This window comes from Hypanus sabinus, chromosome 17 (assembly GCF_030144855.1).
Source record: "Hypanus sabinus isolate sHypSab1 chromosome 17, sHypSab1.hap1, whole genome shotgun sequence".
Taxonomy (NCBI): Eukaryota; Metazoa; Chordata; class Chondrichthyes; order Myliobatiformes; family Dasyatidae; genus Hypanus; species Hypanus sabinus.
This window is the reverse complement of record NC_082722.1, coordinates 67,988,622-68,011,432: the sequence shown is the minus strand read 5'-3', so window position 1 is coordinate 68,011,432 and position 22,811 is coordinate 67,988,622. Positions and strand designations below refer to the sequence as shown.

The following is a 22,811-nucleotide window of genomic DNA, read 5'->3' as shown; positions in this document are numbered from 1 at the left end:
CACACAATCTTTTAGCAATGTTTGAAAAAGCACTTAAACGTAAGAGAATTTCAGGGAATGTTCTCTTCCCATCTACTAAAATGAAACAAGACCTTTAAAATGACATCTCTTTAGCTTGACTGAATCAATCTAATGGGACAAGACCTCTGTAAAATCAGCAATCATCCTTAATCCAATAAATCTGAATGTCGTTTTCACTATTTGTAAATTGATAAGAGAGAATTCTTGGTGAAAAAAAGAGAAAAAAACTCAGAGCAATATTCAACATGGAACTGGATTGCTGCCATCAAGCTAAAACAAATTAGCTGTGACATTTAAAAGTAAATCTATTGAAGCAGTTCAATCCCAGATCTGTAATTTCAGCCAGAGTTAGCTACTGGGGTCTTTGATTATTGTCAATGCCTGCGGGAAGACGGAATTGGACCATAATCTCTGTTGCTATCTAATGTCATCTTCTGTAGAGCCACAAAGTCAAAATAGCCTTGGTCACCATGTGTTAGGTAAAACATAGGACACTATAGTACAGTACAGGCCCTTCACCCGGCAATGCTGTGCTGACACTATTCTATAATCAATTTAATCCTTTCGTCACACAGAGCCCTCCATTTTCTAACATCCATGTGCCTATGTAAGAATTTCTTAAATGACCCAATATCCCTAATGTATGTGCCTCTACCATCACCACTGGCAAGGTATTCCACACACCCACCACTCTCTGTGTAAAAGATTTTCCTCCCTGACTTTCCCCTATACTTACCTCCAATCACTTTAAAATTATACCCCCTCGCTTTAACCATTTCTGTCCTGAGCATAAGTCTCTGACTGTCCACTCCATCTATGCCTTTTATCATCTTGAATGCTTTTATCCAGTCACATCTTATCCTCCTTCACTCCAATCAGAAAAGCTTTCTCAACCTATCCTCATAAGACTTGTTCTCTAATCCAGGCAGCATCCTGGTAAATCTTCTCTGCACCCTCTCTAAAGTTTCAATGTCCTCTCTAAAATGAGGCAACCAGAACTGAACACAATATTACAAATGTGGTTTAAACAGAGTTTTATAGATCTGCAACGTTACCGCATGGTTATTCAGCTCAGGCCTCTGACTAATGAAATCAACACACCATACGCCTTCCTAACCATCTGACCAACAGGCCGCATTCTGTCTTAGTCCTTGTGTAAAAAACAGGCAAACAGTAGAAGGAAAAAGGAAAAGGTGGTTCTATACCCCAGCAGGGGAATATCAACAGTGGAGGTTTGTGCTGCTTAAGTCCTGAAGGTTTCAACTTCAAATCCCAGCATTGTAGACACTTGTGTTTAAAGAGGTAATTATTTAATCATTATTCTAAAAAGGTTGAGTCAGATCGCAATTCTCCCTGGTGTATAAAACACATTCTGTGTAAAAGCCCCTAAAATTACCAGTGTGTGGACTCATGCAGATCCAATCTTGGCCCTTGACCTTGAAACACGATGCACTGTTGAAAAGCTTCTAATATATTACAGCTTGATTCACTTTCACTGTCCCCTTCGTAACCTTCTCTAATCCTTGACGTGGACCAGCCAGTGAGCAAAATGTGGGGAGAGGAAAATTGTAAATTCTCACAGAACACCCCAATCTTTTTTTTAAATTTTCTCCCCTCCTCCAATACGATTAGTGTAAATTACTTTTTTCTGGTCTCAGCTTCCCCGCGTATCATTTTTGTGACAAGCTGATTTCCATATTAAATGCTTAATATAGTGTGTGGTGAGCAGAGTGCTGTGTGGGACTGCAGTGTGCCAACTCTCTATGATCGAGGTTTGATGGACAGTGCATCTTAGACATAAATGTCTGTGCTAAGCTTGGAAGAATGGGCTTTTAATTCTCTGCTGCTCCTCACATTCTTCTTGCAGATATTCTCCAATTCCCTGGAGAGCTGTTGATGGGAATACTCATTACAGATTTAATAAACCAAATGATTCAGTCAGGTAATGGAGTCATGGACCTGACAGGTTATTTTTAAAATGATCTTTCTCCCATTTGAGTCCCTCCACAGCATTGACCCTCCCTGTCGCTGTTAATATCTCCAGTCTCAAAAGCCTCTGAGAAACGTCTCTGGGAGAGAAGGGTTAGATTGATCTTGAAGTAGGTTAAAATGTCAGTACAACATCATGGGCTGAATGGCCTGCAGTGCGCTGTACTATTATGATGTTCTATGTTCTATTACATTCCTCCTGCTCTTAGCAAATTTCCATTCTTTGCCTCACTGTTCAGCTGCCTGGAACTGAAGTTCTTAAATCCCTCACCAAAATCTGTCCACTACTCTTTCTTCTTAGATTCCCTGTCCTAATAGTTTCTCTTCTAGCTCTGAATTAAACTTCAAACTTCAAAGTAGCATGGGGCAGCACGGTAACATAGTGATTAGAACAATGGTTTACAGTACAGGCAAACCAGGTTCAGTTCCTGCCACTGCCTGTAAGAAGTGTGTATGTTCTTACTGTGTCTACGTGGCTTTCCTCCAGGTGCTCAGATTTCCTCACACAGTCCAAAGATGTACCGATTGATAGGATAATTAGCCATTGCAAATTCTCATGTGATTAGACTGGGATTAAATTGGAGGACTGCTGGTCAGCATGGCTCGAAAAGCCTATTCCATACAGTATCTCAATAAATAAATGAATTAATAAAATTTATTTGCCAGGTACGTATGCGTCATGGTATACTACCCAAACGTTCATTTTCTTGCAGGCATTCACAATAGAACAATGGAATACAATCGAATCGATGAAAAACTCCATACAAAGACTGACAACAACAATTGTGTAAAAAAAGAGGAACTGTGAAAATGCAAAAGAATAGTGCAGTTCATCTTCTTTTGTACATTGGCTGTCTGTCAGTCCTTGTGCGTAGTTTCGCATTGATTCTGTTGTACTTCTCCGTTCCACTGAGACTACCTAGTGACGTATTGGTACTTTGATAACAATTTTACTTTGAATTTTGACATACTGTATGAACAGATTGTGGGAATGAGTGCCATATTTATGACTGGAAGTAACTTGGGAAGTATTTACACTGTGCTTTCACTTGAATAACATATACAATGGGTTTTTACTTCTTAGCCTTGACCGCGTATTAAAGGAAGATCAGTTGTTCTTTCATTAGCTGGGTAGAAGTAAATGTGTAGAAGTTGCATTTACTGCATTAAAGGGACTGTGTAAGTCCTAATTGTCGATATTAGCTGAGGTGTTGCTCAATCGGGGGAAACTTCATAAATGCCAGCTTCTACCTTATTGACATCTGTCACAGAGTATGTTCTTTCATTCCAGTAAAGACAGTAAGGTTGAGCACTTGTGGTAAGGAGGGCAAATGCAATGTTAGCATTCAGTTCAAAAGGACTAGAATACAAAAGCTGAGGCTTTATAAGGCATTGGTCAGACCATACTTGGAGTATTGTGAGCAATTTCGGACCCCTTATCTAAGAAAGGGTGATCCAGCATTAGAGAGCGTCCAGAGCAGGGGTTCTCAACCTTTTTATGCCACAGAGCCTTATCATGAAACAAGAGGTCCATGGCCCCAGGTTGGGAACTCCTGGTCCAGAGGGAGTTCACAAGAATGAACCCAGGAATGAAAGATTTAATGTATGAGGTGTATTTGATGGCTCTGCAGCTGTACTCTCTCAGCTTAGAAGAATGAGGGGGAATGTCAATGACACCTATTGAACATTAAAAGGCCTAGATAGAGTAGATGTGGAGGGGATGTTTCCTATAGTGTGGGACTCTAGGACAAGGTGGTACAGCCTCAGAAGAGAAGACCATACCTTAAGAACAGAGATGAGGAGGGACTTCTTTAGCCAAAGGGTGGTGAATTTGTGTTGGAGAATCTCCACACCAGGTCTTGAATATATTTAAAGCAGAGGTTGATAGCTTTTTGATTAGTAGGGGCATCAAAGGCTACAGGGAAAAGGCAGAAGATTGGGGTTGAGAGGGATAATTAATCAGCCAAGGAGGAGACTCAATGGGATGAATGGCCCACATTTGCTCCTATGTCTTTTGACTTCTGTCTCCATGATTGACAAGGAGTGGCAGTGGGATTGATTTGAAATGGCTCTCAATGGCTGAGTCAGTGTTCACACGGGCAGACTGCTGGAAAGATGAAGGGAACACAGAAGAGCCATGATCGAGAATTTCCCATGAACAAATCTGCCCTGTCACCATTGCTCTGAGCAGCAGCAAGACCTTGTATAAGCATAATGGATTCCTGAGCTCTCATCAAAGGCAAGGTGAGGAAATTAATGTAAGTGTACATAGAGGTTGAGCTGGAGCTGGAGGCCTCTGTAATGAAAGCAAGAGACAGAAAAGGAATGTCCATAACATTGGCAATGTTGAGACCGTGATAGATTTTCCTCTTCTCCTGGCACTCCACACTAGTCACATGATTTATTCACACGGGAGATGCATATTAGTCGCGTAAAGGGATGAACATTGATTTCTCTAACTTCTAGTGATTTCTCCCCCCCCCACACTATTCTCCTTTTCCATTCCCCAATCTGCTTCCCCCTCACCCCTTTTCTTGTCTTCACCTATCCTTCACCTCCCTACCACCTCCCTTTGGTGCTTCTCCTTCCCTTTCTTGCATGCTCCATTGTATTCTCCTATCAGATTCCTGCTTTTTCAGCCTTTCACTTCTTCCATCTATCCCTTCCCAACTTCCTACTGCATAACCCCTCCCCTCCCCCTCAGCTGGTTTGACCTATCACCCACTAGTTTGTACTTCTTCCCCTCCCTCCCACTTCTTATTCTAATTTCTGACCCCTTCCTTTCCAGTGCTGATGAAGGGTCTGAGCCCAAAACGTCAACTTTTTATTCCCCTCCATACATGGTAGCTGACTTGCTGAGTTCCTCCAGCATTTTGTGCTTGTTGGGAAGGGAAGTGCATTGATTACATGAGGGATATGTGCTAATCCACAGAGAAATACACATTAGTCACCTACCTATAGGAAAGATGCAAATAAGGTTGAAAGAGTGCAGAGAAAATTTAAAAAGATGTAGCCAGGTCTGGAGGACCTGAGTTATAAGGAAAGATTAAATAGGTTAGGACTCTAATCTTTACAACATAGAAGATTGAGAGGAGATTTGATAGAAGTAAATAAAATTATGAGCCATATAGATAGGATAAATGCAAACAAGTTGGGTGGGCTACAACCAGAGTTCATGGGTTAAGAGTGAAAGGTAAAAAGTTTAAGAGGAGCATGAGGGGAAACTTCTTCACTCAGAGGATTTTGAGAGCGTGGAATGAGCTGCCAGAACAAGTGGTGCATGCAGGCTTGATTTCAAAGTTTAAGAGAAGTTTGGGTAAGTACATGGATAGTAGGGATATGAATGGCTATGAGCCTGGTGCAGGTCAAGGGAGCAGGCAGTTTAAATGGTTGCAGCATGGACTAGATGGGCCGAGTCATTGAGTGTGTGCCTTCAGGCTTATGTACCTCATTCATGACCGTAACAATGAGAAAAGGGCACGTTCTGGGTGGTGGGAGTCCTTGATGCTGGACGCTGCTTTTCAGAAGCACCACTCCTTGAAGGTGTGTTACATACTGCAGAGGCTAGTACCCATTTTACAACTTTCTGCAGCTTCCTTCAATCCTATGCAATAGAACCCCTCCCCATATCAGGCAGCAATGCAGCCAGTCAGAATGCTCTCCACAGTACATCTGTAGAAGTTTTTAACTATCACTGTCTTACCTTCTTTTAGTTGCATCAATATGTTGAGACCAAGTTAGGTTCTCAGAGATGTTGATATCCAGGAACTTGAGATTGCACACTTTTTCCACTTCTGATCCCTCTCTGAGGATTGGTTTGTGTTCCCTCGTCTTACCCTCTTTGAAGTCCACAATCAGCTCTTTGGTCTTGCTGACGTTGAGTGCAAGGTTGTTGCTGCGGCACCACTCCACTAGCTGGTATACCTCGGTCTTGTACGCCCTCTCATCACCATCAGAAATTCTGCCAAAAATGGTTGTATCATCAGCAAATTTATAGATGCCACTTGAGCTATGCTGAGCCATACAGCCATGGGTTTAGAAAGAGTAGAGCAGTGGTCTAAGCACACATCCCTGAGGTGCATTAGTGTTAATTGTTAGTGATGTGGAGATATTATTACCAATCCACGCAGTTAGTCAAAAGGACTTGTTAGTCATGAAAATGAATGCGTTATGGGCACAGGAAATGTATAACAACAGGATCACAACCCTCACACAGCATAAACACATAAAAGGAACACCCCACATAATCTGTGCCCTTATGCTCATTCTTCGTTAATTAATAGAACCACAAAAAAGGTCTTTGTTTCAATTTTTAGACACTGCCACCGCACTTCCTATTGTTAGTCATTGTGAAGAGATGAAGGGGTGTGTTACAAGTAGTATTGATGTCCTGTCTCACTCCCACTGCCACATTGCAAGAGTTTGAGGGGATGCATTACTCAACTAATTCTCAATTCTGTAGTTAGGGAAAGTACCCTTTTAGTAGAATCTATTTTTTTAAGAAAGGGGAAATCCTAATGAATTGTAAGCCACAATTTTGACACAATTGTATAGGTATTTTGGCTACACTATCTTATGAATGGGATAGATCATAAAGAACCCATGGCCTAACAGAAAGAAAAAAATGACTGTCATTGTAAACTGGTAAGGAAGACATTATTTGAAAATACAGACCCTATTTCTTACTCCATCGATGTCACCTGACTTGCTGAATATTTGTCACGTTTCATTTTTATTTTGAGTTTTCTGTCTTTTTTTTGCTTTTGATAGAATTCCATCTTTCCTAGGACATTCTGGTGCAATTCTACACTTCTATCATACAGAGCACCCTCATTTCAGGTAATACTGTCAGGTTTGGTGCAGAATCCTCTCACAATATACAAAGCTTGTAGGTGTCCAGGACAATGAAGCGAACAGGAAAAACCATTGAGAAAATGACCACCCAACAAATTACCTTTTCCAAAATCTCTCTTCTGACAAGCACTTTTGGGCTATTACAACAAAAACCACACTATCTCAAAAGTTTCTTTGCCAAGGCAGTTAACCTGATCAACCATTCTAGTTAATCCCCCCCCACACCTCTATCAGTTACATTGTAAGCACTTTAAACCACTTTTTACAATGCTGTTTACATGTAATAACCATATAACCATATAACAATCACAGCACAGAAACAGGCCATCTCGGCCCTCCTAGTCCATGCCGAACTCTTAATCTCACCTAGTCACACCTACCCGCACTCAGCCCATAACCCTCCACTCCTTTCCTGTCCATATACCTATCCAATTTTACCTTAAATGACACAACTGAACTGGCCTCTACTACTTCTACAGGAAGCTCATTCCACACAGCTATCACTCTCTGAGTAAAGAAATACCCCCTCGTGTTTCCCTTAAACTTCTGCCCCTTAACTCTCAAATCATGTCCTCTCGTTTGAATCTCCCCTACTCTCAATGGAAACAGCCTATTCACGTCAACTCTATCTATCCCTCTCAAAATTTTAAATACCTCGATCAAATCCCCCCTCAACCTTCTACGCTCCAATGAAAATGCTCCATTGTAAACATTTTCTGGTATTTTTGTATTTAGCTCCATATCCGTACTTTAACCTCTAACTTTACTTTTTATATAATTCCTTATTCCTTATAATTGCTGAATGTTGCTGTTTTTTTGTTGAATGTTGCACCAACAAACCTGTGGTCAACCATGTATACCTGTCTGGACACACCCCTCTGCTGACTGCTCCTGTGGCTCCTCCCACAGACCCCTATATAAAGGCGATTGGGGCACTGCTCCTCCCTCAGTGTTCAACATGGTCGTGCTCCCTTTTCGCTGTTAATAAAAGCCTGTCGTTCACTTCCAGTCTCCTAGAGTTATTGATGGTGGATCAAAACCACAGCAAGTTCTTCATACATGTAAATGTATATGGTGAACAAAGTTGATAGAAACATAGAAACATAGAAAATGGTGCAGGAGTAGGCCATTCAGCCCTTTGAGCCTGCACCGCCATTCAGTATGATCATGGCTGATCATCCAACTCAGAACCCTGTAACTGCTTTCTCTCCATACCCCCTGATCCCTTTAGCCACAAGGGCCATATCTAACTTCCTTTTAAATATAGCCAATGAACCGGCCTCAACTGTTTCCTGTGGCAGAGAATTTCACAGATTCACCACTCTCTGTGTGAAGAAGTTTTTCCTCATTCAAGTTGATCCTTGAATCTTTTAAGTCCCAAGCTCACTCCTTGATTTGTGCTTGCTCCTCTGATCTTGGTCCTAATATGTAACTTTTGTGCCAACCATTAAAACTGCACCTGACCATGTTCAGCTGTAAAATGCTTTAAGTTGTTCTGACATTCTGCAAGTTCATTTTCTCTATCAACATACAGTACGGAGCAAAATTTTTAGACACATATATATTGCTTGGGCGCCTTAGACTTTTACACAGTACTGTAGTAATTTTAAGTATTGCACTGTATTGCTGCTGCAGAGAGAAAACAAATTTCATGACATGTATGAGTGATGATAAACCTGATTCTAATGTAGGTGTCTGTTGTGGACTGAGAGTGGGAAGGGGGCAAGGAAAGGAGAATTCTGGTTGGGAAAGGGGAAAGGGAGAAGGGAGGGAGTGGGAAGCACCAGAGAGACATTCTGTGATGATCAATAAACCAATAGTTTGGAATCAAATGAATTTGCCTTGTGTCTCAGGGGTGGGTGCGTCTGCACCCATGTCATCCCCCCTCCAGTACTATAATACATCCCCCAACTCCAGTAGACTTTGTAGCTTTCAACAATGAATCACTCTGCTGTATTTATCCAGCACAATTGTATTTGCACTTCATTAACAGCCTCCTTCAATCTCCAGTGATCTAACCAAGGTTGGAAGCTCACCAGAAGGAGATTTGAGCTCAGATTCCTCCATGTGGACAAAGATTCTGGTCATTGAAAATGAATGAAAGGCTGCAAGAAAACAAGCTGTAGGAGAGACTCAATAAACCTGGCAATATCTGTGGTGGGAAAAGGTCAGCATCCTGTATTAGCACTGGATGTGTAAGGGGGAGATAACTAATATGAAGAGATAAGAGGTGGTAGCTGAATACAGGTGATGAGGTGTGGATGAGCAGACAGTCAGATGAGGGAGGGAGGACAGGAGACAACGACAGAGGCTGGAATGTGATTAGTGGAGATAAGAAAGAGCACATATTGTGGAATTTGATCAGAAAGGAAAGTGATGAATGGAACCAAATAAGAAATAAATGCTGGTTAGATAGAAACTGTCAGGGAGGGGGTTTGGTTGAGTGTGAGGTTAATAAGCAAATGGAACCAGGTTGGGGAGGAGAAAGAAAATGGGCGATGGGACATAAGGTGGAAAAAAGTGGGAGGGGGTATGCATAAAGACCTGGGTGAATGAGAAGCAGAGAGAAAGAACCAGAGGTGACATAGTTACCTGAAATTGGAGAACAGCAGGTTCCCCGGAGATGCTTCTTCATTGGTGTGTTCATGGATTGACACCCAACTCCAGATACTTGAGAAATTCTAGGCTTGTGCTTTTTAGTGCAGCACTAAGGGAGTGATGCCCTGTGGAGAAAAATGGAACAATTTCTGAAGTAGAAGAAAGAAGTTCTCCCTGGAGGTTCAGCAAATATCTAGAGCATAGGATGAAAAGGGGAGATATCCAGTATAAAGTGATGATGGGGAAATGTGTGGGAGAAGCTGACAAGTGATAGTTGGATCCAGATGATGAGGTGTTGATGGGCAGTCAACAATGGGCAGATAGTACAGCGCAGGCCCTTCAGCTCACAATGTTATGTTGACCTATATAAACCTACTCCATTGTCAAATACTCTTACCTCCTACACAGCCCATAACCTTCCATTTTTCTTACATCCATGTGTCTATCAGAGTCTCTTAAGTGTTCCTATTTGATCAGCTCTCATTTAGCTGGCATTCCCATTCTAAAAAAGGATTGGCAACCCAATCATTGTCATATTTATTATCTGTGGGAGATTGCTATGCACAGGTTGGTTGCTGTGACTGGTACCATCAGAATTAACTCAACAGCGATGAAGCGACTTGGTCAGGAACATAATCTCATCAAATCAAATGAGCATTCAATAAATTTTAAAATAAAATTACTCAGGAGACGATTCTCAAGAACAACAGCTCAAATATGTTGGCTGAGGAAACGGTTAGTTTATTTTAGGGCCCTGAGCAAGTGTGCAGAGAAGATCCAAAAACTCCTGGTTCATGTTAGAATCATGGAGTCATACTGCACGTTCACAGGCGCTCTGGTCCATTGACTCTATTCCATCAGGTACTGAACCACACCAAATCTACACTAATCCCAAAGTATTCTCCTTGCATTCCTACCAATTTATCCCCAGTTTTTCACATCACTTTCACACAGGCGGCACTTTCGAGTAGATTAAAAAGCCTGAAAGCCTGTACCACCAGGCTTAAGCACAGCTTCTATCCCACTATTATCAGACTCCTGGATGATAAGATGAACTCCAAGCCTCACCTGATCAACTTTGCTTTGATCATACGCCTTACCGTTCACCATTTTCGGTGGGTTATATACTTTATTCTACATTGCTATTGTTTTACCTTGTGCTTTCTCAATACACTGTATAATTATTTGATCTGCATGAACAAGTTTTTCTCAGTACACTAATACCAACCTGCAGATCTGTGATCTATAAGAGGAAACCAGAGCACTTGGAGGATACCCACATGGTCAGAGGGAAGACATTCAAACTCAACAGACAGCACCTGTGGTCAGGATTAAACCCCAGTCACTACTGCACCATTCCTTCGTCCTTTTCTCTCTCCTTCAATGTCTTAGGCTCCTGTGACCAACACTCTCTAGGCTTGAGCCAGAGTCTACAATGGTTTACAGATTTGCCAAGACATTTAGTTGCCACATTCAGTCATATGACTCTTTGCCCACAGCCAATCTCCGGCCTTTCAGGCAGAAAGCCACAGTGGACCTGGCTTTGGGCACCATAGCCCAGGGCACTGGTGATGGCCCAAGTTCAGAGGGAGAGATATAGACATAGAAAGAAGAGTTCACTGAGTTTTGATAAGAACTGTACAGAACAAAGGAAAATAAAAGCACAATACCAACAGGGCCACTAACTAAAAACACTCAAACTAACTAAGTCTAATGCCATCACTGTGACTCGAAAACAGTAACCTAGAACTAGATTAATACTGCTCCTTTAACAACATCTGTCTATATCACTAATATTCTTTCCTGGAATGTGGACTAGGGTAAGCAGGGAGTGTTGTCATCTCTGTGCTTCGATCAAGACTTGACAAGACTGAAATGAAAGGAAGCGAGTTAAATGCGATTACAAGGAAACTCTAATGGCTGGAATTTGTGCATTCTCAAATGCATGACTACAGTCTTCTTTCAGCTGCCCACCTGTGAGAGTAAACAGACTCCACGGCAGTGTCTTCAGTTGTGACAACTGGATCTATTGATCATCAGGGACTCCCACCACCCAGGACATTCTCACTTCTCACTGCTGCCATCGGGAAGAAGGTACAAGAACCTCAGGACTCTCACCAGCAGATTTCATGAAAAGTTATTGCTCTTCAACCATTTGGCTCCTGAACCAAAGGGGATAACTTCACTCAACTTCACATGCCCCATCGTTGAATTGTTCACACAGCCTATAGACTCACTTTCAATGACTCATCTCATGTTCTTAATATTTATTGCTTATTTATTTATTTATTATGATTATTTGCTTCTTTTTGTATTTGCACAGTTTGTTGTCTTTTGTAAACTGGTTGGATGCCCAAGTTGGTGTGGTCTTTCACTGATTTTAATATGGTTATTATTCTATTATGGATTTATTGACCATCCCCACAAGTAAATGAATCTCAGGGTTGTATATGGTGACATGTATGGAGTTTGATAACAAATTTACTTTGAACTTTTTGTGGAGCCTTGGACAGGAAGCAGGAAGAGTTGACGGGAATGTGAGAAGAGGTTACAGGGTTAACAAAAGCAGTGGGGAATGGGATAATCCTGAGACGTGGCATACACTCCAAGAATCATCCTTGAATGCTAGAAGAAATATGAAAAAATGGAACACTCACCAGTTGGGAATGCCCAAACCACAAGTGAGGGATATGCCCAACAGCCTATTTGAAATTGAATCATAGCAATCATCACCCATCTTCACAAAAGGGGTAAATATGCAAGAAAGAATGAATAAAAATGTTTTCATTCATGCAGAAATTTAAACAGTCCAAGATTATAGGCTTTTCCAACAATGAACGATGGAGCTCGGTCACATTATGTCTTCAATGTGACAAATCCTGTTAAGTGATTGAGACCACGGCCTGACACATGGGAAGCCATCAATGCCTCAGGTAGTTTTGTAAGTGTGCTGGGTCCAAAGCTGAGATGATTGCAGCTTCTTTGCTGGCAGTTCATCATGCTTTAGTGCGCTCAGTCTGACTTGAGCTCTTATGAAATTTATCAGTGCAAGCAGAGCTATTAGTGGTAACTGAGGGAATAACAGCAGAAGCAAGCAGCCCTGAAAGACACATGTAACAGCGACAGTGGCTTAGCTCCAGGGACAGGATGGTAAATAAAGCATCATTTATTCTCATCACAAAGAAAAATGTCATTTGCTTACATGCAGCCACAGTTTTAAGAGCAGTTGTAAATAAGAGACCAATGGCTTGATTTACAAAATCCAAGTTGTCTTCTTGATTTGCCCGAGATGGTGTTTTTACATTCAGTCACCTCAGAAAGCTCCAGGAGCCTGCAATCTTCATGTTGTTCCATTATGGGCACTTGCCTCCCTAGCATCAAGGACATCGTCAAAGATGGCATCCATCAGTAAGGACCCCCATCACACAGGACGTACTCTCTTATTGCTACCATCACAGAGCTGGTACAGGAGCCCAAAGACACCCACTCAACATTTTATAAACATTTTATTTCTTCCTCTCTGCCATCAGGTTTTTGAATGGACAATGAACCACCCCATGAACACTATTTTTCGTTCTCTTTTTGCGCTACTTAATTTATATATATTTATTTATTGTTATAGTAATTTATAGTATTTTTATTGCACTCTATTGCTGCCACAACAAATTTCATGGCATGTGTCAGTGATATTAAACCCAATTATGATTCAGAGCTTGTCTTTGCCAAACCATTTGTCAGGCTGGAGAGAGAGAAGTGCAATAGACCTCTGTTTTATAGGCACAAGGTAAACAGAATACACAGTGGATCATTTAAAAGGGAATTGGTCAAGAACCTCAGAACCTCAGGGTCATGGGTAAAGATGGGGAAGTAGTGAGGGTAACTGATTGGCTGAACTGCTTATGATGAGTTGCCTCATCGTACTGCTAAAGCAGGCACAGAGAGCACAGTGTATTTTACTCCATTTTACAAAATGGCACAGACTTACCAGTCAATACCCATGGTTATCCACCAAAGGAGAGCATGATAGACCCTTTGCACAGGTCTTATCTCAATCTTCTTTTACTCCCTTTTCACTTTAACTATTTATCAAACTATTCACAGTTAATGATGAAATCTTAAAATCAAATTCAAGTTTAACCGCACACATGTATGTGGCTAAATGAAACATTGTTCCTCTGAGGCCAAGATGTAAAACACAGTGCATACAGTCACACAGAGCACATACAGTTATAATCCAGCACATAAAGTCACAAAATAACAAGTCCCTGAGAGGCATGGCCTGAAGATTGACGTGAATTGTAACGTGCATGTTTATGTAAGACAGTATAATGTTACTGGCACTGTAATAGGTGAAACAGAAGCCATAAAAGATAAAAAAAAATAGCCAGTGCAGGATGAGAGTTTGTCTGTGAGTTGGGGAATGGGGGTGGGAGGAAGGGTGCAGCTGGGCATTCAGACAGGGTGTACGTGTGCGCTGGGTGGCAGTGGGGTTCTAAGAAGTCTAGCAGCCTGGGGGGAAGAAGCTATTACCCAGCCTGACAGTTTTGGTTCATATAGTGTGGTAACTTCTACCTCAATTACTTCACATGCTCGGGACTTATTTGCAAGATTCTGTCAATTGCACTAATTCAAATTTCAAAGTAAATTTATTGTCAAAGTACTTATATGTCACCATATGCAACACCGAGATTTATTTTCTTGTGGGCATACTCAATAAATCCATAAAAGAATAATAACCATAATGGATTCAATGAAAGACCGCACTAACTTTGACATTCAACCAGTGTGCAAAATACAACAAAATGTGCCAATACAGCAAGAAAGAAATAATAATAAATAAATAAACGAACAATTAATATCAAGAACAACAGGGAAGTTCTTCAAGTTGTACTCATTCCCTTAGGCATACCAATGCAGGTCAACGTATTTTAAGAGTGATTGTGCTTAAAAATGCAAATTAATAATAATAAATGGTTGGTGTATGTCAGTGAAACTTGCAAATGGTCAGTTTAGTATTCCATTTGTAAGATTAGGTTTACTTTTTAAGTGGCAAATAATTGCTAATGAACTTGTGTTATGCTGCATTAATAAAATGGTTCAAGAAATAGGAAGAGAAAAGTCAGTTAAATTCTATTAATTTGTATTGATTTATAACTTAGTATGTGTTTATATAACAGCAACATGCAGACTGTGCTCAGAACAGAATTCATTTGGTTTGCCTTTTTGCTTGTATAACCTTACCTCTCCTGAGTATTTGTCTTAAGAGTGGATAATATGCATCATTCAGGGAGGCTTGGAAGTGGTCCGGTCTCAAGTAATGAGAAGGGATGCAGTTAAAGTATAGAAATAGGCTAAAGAGATCCAGTTGCTGAGTTCACCTCAGCAGATTTCACTTCAGGAGCTCACCCCTTGTGTTTCTATAAGTCCTTCAAGAACATATTCCACTTATCTGAAATATTGCATTCAGTTCTGGTCACCACATTTTAGGAGGGATGTGGAGGTTGTGGAGTTAGCCTCTAATCCAGGCAAACACCTGCTGTACTATGAGCTATGAGGAGAGTTTGGACAAACTTGGCTTGTTTTCCCAGAAGCAGTGAAGGTTGAAGGGAGATTTGATAGAGGATTCTAAAATTATGAGACATATTATGCACTTTATTTATGTGTAATTCATTTGTAAATTTAATTCTTACTTTCCTAAGTTATTGCGCACTATATGAGTGTTATGTGTACTACAGTGCTTTACACCCTGGTTCAGAGAAAAATTGTCTCATTTGACAGTATACATGTATATAGTTAAATGATAATAAACTCAACATTACTAGCGAGCCAATATCTTTATCCAGAGTCAACTGTCTAAAACCAGAAGACATGTATCTAAGGTTAGAGGGGGAAAGTTCAAAGGAAACGTGTAAGCAAGGTTTTTGCAGAGTGGTGGATGCCTGGGATGCATTGCCAGGGGTAGCCGGGGAGGCAGACGTGATAGATGTATTTAAGGGGCTCTTAGATAGGCATGCAAATATGCAGAGAATGGAACAAGGGGGCGCAGAAAGGATTAGATTAGTTGGCCATCATTACATCTGTATAATACTGTGGGCTGAAGGGGTCTGTTCCTGGGCTGTACTGTTCTATGTTCTAAGAAAATGATCTCCAAAGCATAAAATGTTAAACAAAATCTACTCCACTAAAATTAGCAATCAGATAGGAATAAAATGAAATCAGAAATTGCTTCTGTTGTAACTTCAGTGGGTGTAAAAGGAATTAAAGAAGGTACTTCACCATTACAACCTGTTCTGATTTAAAGGCCGAGGCGTATTCCAGCATACAATTCTCCACTAGAGCTGACAGCTCTACACCAACACAAAATTACATTTGCAGTACATAAAACCATCAATGTTGAAAAACCTCCCAAGGGTCATCACAAAAAAAACCTGCTGGCTGATCCCATGAAAAGGTATTGGAACAGGTGTCCAAAAGCTCATTGAAGAGGGATTTTATCAAAATGTTAGAGCACCAATGCAGAGGAGGAGATGATTGGGGAGGAAATTGTGGAGGTTATGCACTTGGTACTGAGTAGGTAGGCCTCCATTAGTCTCGATAGACCATGGATTTTTTATGGAAGACCAGCAGTTGCCCAAGCTGCAAGTCTCCCCTCTCCACACCACCAATGTTGTCCAAGGGAAGGGCATTAGGACCCATACAGCTTGACACCAGTGTCGTCGCAGAGCAATGTGTGATTAAGTGCCTTGCTCAAGGACACACACGCAAGCCTCACCCAAGGTTCGAACTATCAACCTTCAGATAACTAGATGAATGCCTTAACCACTTGACCACCCACTAACAAAATGGTACTGTACTGAGGACAATGGTTACTAAGCATGGATTAATGGAAAGTGAGGACATCTGAAACAGAGACATAGTGAACTGCAAACTGATTTTTCATTTATTACATTTTGGGAGTCTGTCCGCCTCTAGATACCCATCCTTAAACGCTCCCGAGAGGGCAGTCCTTCATGAAGATGCTCCCATAATATTGGTAGTGAGAAAGTTCCAGTATTAAACCAGATAATGGTGAAGGAATGGCAATATATTTGCCAGTCATAAAATTGTGCACTGGGAGGAAGAAATGCATCTGAGGTTGGCACTGTGTGTCATCGAATAAGCAGCATGGAAACAGCCCCTGTGGACTGCTTCACATTACAAATTACAGATGACTCATTTACACTAATCCAGCACTGATCTCCTTCATTTTCTCCCCACATTCTCTTCAATGCTCCCTCCACCCACCTGCACACGCACACCAATTCTATCACTTATCGAGGATAAGGATCAACTCTACTCACCACATACATTTACATGTGTTAGAAATTGGCGCGTGACATTCAACAAAAAAATTTCAACAATTATATGAATAAAGAGTTCATCAAAAATGAACTCAGAGGGGATGACTAACAAGAATGGTTGATCAGATTAACCGCATGGGGAAGGGGCTTTTGGAAAAGGCCATTTGCTAGGTGGAGTTGTGTCCACAATGATTTTTCTTGCTCACTTCTTTGTCCTGGACACATAGAAGTTCTGAAGCAATGGTAGACTGTAGCCAATGACCTTTACAGCTGACCTGACAGTGCTATTGTTACACAAGCATGGCAGTGGACAAACCCAAGCGCAGAACACGGGCGTGAAGGCAGAGTCAGGAGGCATTATTAACATAGCAAGCATGGAGTCAGTATCAAGGAGCAATGCTAGACTTAGAACTGGCGGTCCTAAGAACCATGAAACAAGATTATTCACACCAGAGTTGACCAACAAACTGGCAGCTCCTTGTTGTGATCATAGGGTCTTTATACTGCATTTGCTGATGGAAAGCAGGTGTGTGTAGTTAGTGGAACCTGAGAATGATTGGGAATGATTGAGGCCCAATTTCAGAGGAAAATAGCCAGGTGGGCAATTGCCAGAAGGGACCATAACATCTATACATTTGGGATGGGAGGAAGTCAGAGCAACTCCACATACCGAAGATCAGGATTGAACTTGGGTCACTGGAGATGTGAGAGAGAAACATTACTATGTGATGCCCACATGGCTGTAATTTGTCCCGATCAATGATAGAGATTAAAGCTTGTCTCACATACACTGAAATATCGAAACATGCAGTGAAGTATTTGCATCAAATCAAATCAGCAAGGATTGTGCTGGGCAGCCCACTAATGTTGCCGTAATTCTGGCTCCACTATAGCATGCCCATAACTGACTAGCCCTAACTGTATGTCTTGGAGATGTGAGAGGAAATCGCAGCATGTAGAGGAAACCCGCATGGTCGCGGGAAGAATATACAAACTCCTTACAAGCAGCCGCGGGCATTGAACCCTGATTGATGACCGTTGGCGCTGTGAAGTGATGTGCTAACTGCTACAGTACTGTGTATGGATTGGGAAATGTTGTTGGAATAAGTTGGCATTGAGCAGGGACTGCACTTACCGGTCCGTGCACCCAGAAAAGTAAAACTCAACTTTCAGCTGCCAGATTTCTACAGATGTACCGCTGAGAGCATTCTAACGGGCTGCATCACTCTCTGGTATAGGGGTGGGGTGAGGGGACTGTACAGGATTGGAATAAGCTGCAGAGAGTTTTAAACTTAGTCAGCTCCATCATGGACACTAGTCTCCGTAGTATCCAGAACCTCTTCAAGGGATGATGCCTCAGAAAGATGACATTCATCATTAAAGACCCCTCCGTCATCGAGATCATACCTTGTTCTCATTGCTACTATCAGGAAGGAGGTATAGGAGCCTGACAGCACACACTCAATGATTCAGGAACAGCTTCTTCCCCTCTCCCATCCGATTTTTGTCTGGACTTTGAACCTAAAAACACTACCCTACTATTTTTTAAAATTTTTATTTTTACTTCTATTTTTGCACTACTAATTTAACTATTATAAATATATATTTACTGCGACTCACATTTTTTCCTTGTTATTATGTATTGCACTGTTCTGCCGCCCCAAAGACAACAAATTTCATGACATATGCCGGTGATATTAAACCTGATTCTGAATGGTTTTCTGTGCATGTGCCTCAATGGTAGGTAGATATTTTGTTGAAGAGCACCTTCTTCCAACAATCAGTCCCTATGTAGAGATGCCTCATGCTCTGAAGACTGTGAGAGATGCCTGGGAAGAGGGAAACAAAATTAGAAATGAGTCCTACCCTGCTATGAAGATAATGTGGCATATGGTACATCACCCAAGATCAATGCCTTCCCATACCATTGCTGCTCTTGCCCTGACCTTCCCAAAAGCAGTTTTATTTTTAAATTTTACCTCAGTTATTTGATTAAAAAGCCCAAATAACTGAACTCAAAGGCATGATATTTTTCTCAATTGAGAAACCCAGGCATGGAGCCAGGACCCACAATGCTGGACAAAGCCAGGGGTGAAAAGTGTAGGAGAGAAAACAAGTTAAATCCAGGAGTAATGGCCTGGTGGATCAAAGGCTGTTTAATCTAAGAATGAATGCCAGACATCATCAGAGAAAGCCAAAAATATCTCAAAGCATTCGTCTTATGACATTCCCTTGGGAAATAATATTAAATTTTCCTCCGAAGATTAACTCCTGAACTCGTAAAAAGTTCCTTTCAATATTTTCCAGCTGTTCGGAGGTTTTTTGAAGTAACCACGGCTTAGCTATGTGTCATTATTGACCATGCTATTTAATTCCAGCATACTTTAACTGCTGCACTCACCTGGTGGCACATATTGCCCATACAGTTGTAGCCAGTGAATTTTATAGAATGGCTTCCTTTTCCACTCCCAGCCCATTACTTTCAAAGTTTCCCACTCTTGTCATGTCCCTGTTTAAATGCTCCTCCTCAGGAATCTTACTGGAAACACAGAATCCTGAAGTCCCACATGGCCAGATTCAAGAAGAGTGACCTGTCTTCAACCATTTCATTCTTGAACCAACTCGCACAGTTCTAATCACTACCTCAGAACTGTCAGGTTCAAGATCAGCTCCTTCCCTTCAAAGGTTTGGCTTTTGAAGCAACCTGTACAACTTAATCACTACCTCAGAACTATCAGGATCAAGAACAGCTGCTCCCCTTCAACTATTTGGTTCCTGTGCCAAAACAATGGACGGTTTTACTATCTACTAGAGCAAACTTTGATCATGGAAGATGACTTTAATACTTTACCTATTTAACTTGTGCTACATCTATTCTGCATTAATTTTGGCAAATATGCTGTAAGAAAAAGCTTTGGAAATGGTTTCCCGTTTTCCAAAGTTTGATGTTAATTATCACTGATCAAGGAAGTGTGATGATGTTAATGATGATGATGGCATCCGTCTGTCTCAAAGGTCAATGGATATTTTAAAGTCTGAGCAGAAGGTATGGAGGTCTTGGGATGCCTAGTCATCAAGATCCCTCTCTTGGCCTCACCGTTGTAGTCCAAAGGAAAGCAAAGCAGTACATTTGGCACCAGCTTGACTGCAGGAGCTGCCAGAAGGATGTTCAGTGACATCCAGCCGCCTTAGGGGCTCCACTCCAGACTTTCTGTCTCCATTTACTACTGTAGCCTTTATCTCTCCCGAGGCTGCCCACAAGGTAGTGGGGCTGGTTCACGAGCACCAGGGCAAGTCCACATGCCTGTGGGGCTGTGCGCTACATGTGCAGGGGCCAGTCCTCCTCCCGTACTCTGTAGTTCAGCCTGAGTCTGAAGGGTGCTCAGTTTCCGTGTGTCGCCAGCGAAGAGGCATTACATGAGGCTTGCTTTCAGGGAGGCTATGTATCGGCTGGGAGAGACTTACACATTTGGCTCTCCTTTTCGCGAGACTACTAACCAGTGGTGGAAGCTGGAAGAGAGAGCAGCAAGCACGACCCACTACATTACCACACTAGATACGTCTCAACAACCATTTGACACACAGATAGCAGGTATAGGCAGGTAGGAACAAATGAAGTACTTATGGAGTCTAAGAAGTATAAGAGAACTCTAGAAATAAATCAGGAAGCTAAAAGAAGGCATGAGGTTGCCCTAGAAGACAAGGGTGGTGGAGAATCCTAAAGGATTCTACAGGTAAGTATGTTGAGCAAAAGGATTGCAAGGGACAAAATCAGTCCTCTGAATGATCAGAATGGTAATCTATGCATGGAGCCAAAAGAGATGGGGGAGATCTTAAATGGATTTTATTTGCATCTGTATTTAGTCAGGAGATAGACACAGAGTCTATAGAATTGAAGCAAAGCAGTAATGAGGCCATGTACCATACGCAGATTACAGAGGAGAAGGTGTTTGCTGTCTTGAGGCATATTAGGGTGGATAAATCCCCAAGGCCTGACAAGGTGTTCCCTCAGACCCTGCAGGAGGCAAGTGCAGAAACTGCAGGGGCCCCAGCAGAGATACCCATATCATCTTCCGTGGCAGGTACCGGAGAATTGGAGGACAGCTAATGTTGTTCCACTGTTTAGATAGAAATAGATACTTTATTGATCCCAAAGGAAATTACAGTGTCACAGTAGCATTACAAGTGCACGGATATAAATACTAGAAGAGAAGTAAGAAAGAATAAAAAGTAAGTTACCATAAACAGTATAACAGGAGAGGGTCTTCACTTCCCTGGCTATAGGTTGATCCATTATAGAGCCTAATGGCAGAGGGTAAGAATGACCTCATATAGCGCTCTTTAAAGCAATGCAGTTACTAAAAGCACTTCTCTGCTCAGCCAAGGTAGCATGCACAGGGTGGAAAACGTTGTCCAGAATTCCCCGAATTTTCTGTAGGTTTAAGAAAGGCTTGAAAAATAAACCAGGATATTATAGGCTGATGAGCCTGATATCAAGAGTGGGAAAGTTATTGGAAGGTATTCTAAGGACTGGATATATGAGTGTTTGGATAGAGAGGGACACAGCTTTGTGCATCATAGGTCATGTATAATCAATCTTATAGAGTTTTTGGAGGAAGTTACCAGGAAAGTTGATGAAGGCAAGGTGGTGGGTGCTGCCTCCATGGACCTTAGCAAGACATTTGACAAGGTCCCTCATGAGAGGTTGGTCAAGAAGGTTCAGTTGCTTGGCATTCAAGATGAGATAGTAAATTGGAATTTGGGAATACAGGTCCATAATTCATTGTGCTGGCACAGGTAGGTAGGGTCATGAAGAAAGCTTTTAGCATATTGGCCTTCAGAACTCAAAGTACTGAGTACAGGAGTTGGGATGTTATGTTGAAGTTGTATAAGATATTGGTGAGGTCTAATTTGGAATATTGTGAACAGGAGAAAATCTGCGGATGTTGGAAATCCAAGCAAAGTGCTGGAGGAACTCAGCAGGCCAAGCAGCATCTATGGAAAAGATTACAGTCAATGTTTCGGGCTGAGACCCTTCATCAGGATTGCAAACAAAGATGAGGGGTCAGAGTAAGAAAGTGGGGGGAGGGGAGGAAGAAATACAAGGTGACAGGTGAAATGGGAGGGGGTGGGGGTGCAGTAAAGAGCTGGGAAATTGGTGAAAGAGATAGAGGGCTGGAGAAGAAGGAATCTGATAGGAGGGGACAATAGGCCATGGAAGAGTGAAAAGGTGGTAGAGTACCAGAGGGAGGGAGGTAATAGATAGGTAAGGTGATAAGGTGAGAGGGAAATGGGAATGGGGAATGGTGAAGTGGGGACAGGCATTACTGGAAATTTGAGAAATCGATGTTCATGCCATCAGCTTGGAGGCTACCCAAATGGAAAATAAGGTGTTTATCTTCCACCTGAGTGTGGCCTCATTGTCACAGTAGAGGAGGCCCTGGACTGACATGACGGAATGGCAATTAGAAGTGGAATTAAAACAAGGGCCACTGGGAAATCCCACTTTTTCTGGCAGATGGATCATAGGTACTCAGCAAAGTGGTCTCCAAATCCCCCAAACTCCCAATATTGTGTGCAGTTTTGGTCTCCTACTGACAAGTAAGATATAAACAAGTCTGAAAAAGTAAAGAGATATATGTATAAGGATGCTGCCAGGACTGGAGGATCTGAGTTATAAGGAAAAATTGAATAGGTTAAGACTTTATTCATTGGAGCACAGAAGATTAAGGGGAGATTTGATAGATGTATACTAAATAAAGAGGGGTATAGATAGGGCAAGCAGGCTCTTTCCACTGAGGTTGGGTGGGACTACAACTAGATGTCATAGGTTAAGTGTGAAAGCTCAAATGTTAAAGGGGAACATGAAGGGAAACTTCTTCACTCAGAGGTTTGTGAGAGTGTGGGGTGTGCTACCAGTGCAAATGGTGCATGTAACCTCAATTTCAATTACTATCAGAAGTTTGGATAGGTACATGGATGGTAGGGGTATGGAGGTCTATGGTCAAT

General features: G+C 41.7%; 1 protein-coding gene across 1 annotated transcript in view; it reads left to right on the top strand.

Moving 5' to 3' along the window:
• Positions 1-22,811, top strand: part of LOC132407024 (transcription factor Maf-like) — a 495,242-nt gene that overhangs the window by 455,435 nt on the left and 16,996 nt on the right. The window lies entirely within an intron of this gene.